The sequence below is a fragment of the Crocuta crocuta genome, unplaced genomic scaffold (assembly GCF_008692635.1).
Source record: "Crocuta crocuta isolate KB4526 unplaced genomic scaffold, BGI_CrCroc_1.0 scaffold48, whole genome shotgun sequence".
NCBI classification, from domain to species: domain Eukaryota; kingdom Metazoa; phylum Chordata; class Mammalia; order Carnivora; family Hyaenidae; genus Crocuta; species Crocuta crocuta.
Window position 1 is genome coordinate 12742703 of NW_027533089.1, and position 2966 is coordinate 12745668.

Below are 2966 nucleotides of genomic sequence, written 5' to 3' on the forward strand. Positions count from 1 at the left end.
CGAGTGACTCTTGATCCTCATGTTTGTGAGTCTGAGCCCCACATAGGACACATAGATTACTTTAAAGAAATGAAAAAAATACCTATAGGCATCTTCTCCAAGATCTTAAGGGAAACATTAATTTCTCCAATATCCAGAACACATTTAATTGTAATTCTAAAGCAAGTACTCAATAAGCACACATTAGTAGTTTAACCACTTATTTTAAACAAAGTCAATGGATGGGAGCAAACACTGCCAGCTGTTAGTCGTTATCTAGATCGTAATTTAAATTTAAAAAAATCTAAGTACCTTGAAGGGAGGAAAATCTAAACTGGCAGGTCTTCTCTATTGAAAGATTCAGTTGAACAATGCAAAATCAAGCAACAGGATTAATGACTAAACCTTAAAACCAGCTCAAGATTCCCTCTCATGTAATATGCTTTGGCAGAAACATTTGCCTTTTGCAGTGGGTTGACTCCGTGGCACTAATTTCTGTACTAGATCTTCTCTGCGGGCCTCCATTTCTCTTCCCTCACTTTGAAGACTAATGGAAGGTCTGGTGAAGTACAGAACAATAGGAATATGGGAGCCTAAATCAGCTGTAACCCCAGGTATCCCCTCCTCCAAATTGGGGTGGTCCAGTTCTGCCACCAATAAAGAACAAGCCATGTCTGAAAAACCTAGATACCTTTTTAGCATTGTAAACCATGTAGGAGATGCTTATTACATCTGCTTTGTTCTCTATTTCTATGGTGCCTATCACCATAGTAACAAGACACACAGATGGAAAAGTAGGCTAGGCATACCCAAAAATGGGGGTGGGGATGGGGAAAAGGGGGAAAGGGCCTTTCGCTGATTAAGAGAGAAAAGGCTCATGTCTCTTCTATCAGAGCTGTCAGTACATTAATGGGCAAGCTAACTGAAAAAAGCGGGTTTTGTCTTTAAGAGAGCTGCAGTGGAAAACAGCCTAGCAATTCCATAAGTACCAATATTTACCGGAGATAGACTTGCTAGGCTTCTGAGGTTTTAAAATCAGATATATTTTCTTAGACAATCTTGTATGCAAATCAAAGTTTTCATAAGTCTCCAGTTTTGGAAGTCATGTACTCCTTTCACAGCATGGATGATTACCATTAAAATCTTTTGGTTATTTTGTAATACTAAAAGTTGAGACATCTGTTAAGGAAGTGTGGCTGAGAAGATAAGTTGATACAATGAATACTTTCCTGAAAGTGACAAGTGTATCTTCCAAGTTTTTGTATGAAATATCCCAAAAGGAAATCACTGGGTGGGGAGTAGGGGTGACTGCTGTTTAATCTTAGGGACTCACTGCCCCTGCTGAAACTGGGACAAGTTCTTTCCCATCTGCAGCCCCCCTGGTCTCCGTAGGTTCAGGGACCTTCAAAGGGACTATCTGTGCCTATATGCTCTTTAAAGCCATGATGGGCCAAAGTCGCATCTGTAAGAAATCTTCTTATACAAAGATCTTGTTTGTTTGTTTCTTTGTTTTTCTTTCCTGCTGCCAGTCTGAGTCCTCCTTCCTAGGACACATGTGAGATGCTTGAGATGTGATTTATGTTCTTACTGGTCAGGAAATAGGAGAAGAAGCCACGCTAGCTACATAAATTCCTTGTTTTACTACACAGGCTTTTTAGTACGTAGGTTTTACTCTATGTAAATAAAAAAGGCAGAAGATGCTTTATAGACTACAATTGTCTTAGAGAATTTAACACTCTAGCAACACAGATTCTAGTGGAAAAAGCAACATGTAACTGCGGACAATTTTTATTTTGCTTTTCTCAATCTTAATGTCTTATTAGTAAAAAGAAAGGACTAAAGTAGCCCAGGGATATGAACTTGAGGGGATCTCAGCATGATCCCAAGGCATGTTAAAATGTTATGCATGAGTGTGTGTATATTATTCTGGGAAAGAGCCTCAAGGATATCTATAACATAAAACTTAAAAATCAATACTCTGTAAGGTCTTTTCCACATGAACACCATGACTTGAGTCAAACTACCCAAATGAAGTCAAGGCTTTGAACTCAGACTCGGGTGAGCATAATATCCAGGTCTTCTCAAGTCCCCCCGCAAGGATCAGCCTATTTAAACCCCACACCAACCACCCCCTTGCCCTTTCCAACTGCTTTATTTTTCTCATAGCATTTAGCGCATGACATTTTATCTTGCATCTGCTTATTATCTATACTCCCTCCTCTAGGATGTATGCTCCATGAAAAAAGGGTTTTTTCTCTTTTCACTGTTGGATTTATTCCCAGGGCCTGGCACAATGCCTAGCGAATGTTAAGTGCTCAGACAAAAAAAACCCCAAATGAATTATTTTTTTAAATCCATAAAATAAAGCATAAAAAACCCCCTCAAATACATTCTTTTTCTCTTTTTTAAGTCTGGGGGCCTGCTAAGAGCCATGCACTCTACTAAGCATGTTGCAAGCATATCTAGTTTTCTTCATCTTTAAGGCAACTCTTCCAATCCTTAGAGCCTTTTATAAAATAACACACCTGGGAAAAGGAGCCAGGCACTACCTTTGTAGAAAAAGCTGCCTCCTCATGTACCAGATATGCCACTAATTTGTGGCCTTTGCTTAGATAAGCCACTATCCCCTTACAAGCTCCATTTCCACATTTATAATATGCAGCTAATATTTGCTGCACCTACTGAAGTCATCAGGAGAATAAATGCCTTAGTATGTTAAAAGTGACATACAAGCATATACATAATAAATAATATGGCGGGGGATCCTGTAAAGTGCTTCAGGAGAGATGTGCTATAAGCTTTTGGGTAAGAGATCAGGGGACACCTGTACAGAGCTCTTTCATACTGAGCCAGCACATCCATGTACTGGAAGGATCCCAGTAAAGTTTCCCTATTCAACAGGATGACAGCCAGGCTTAACTGCTCTCCCTTCAGGCTGCATTACTCTGTAAAGAAAAAAATAATGTCTCAAATCTAGCCTGGGACCC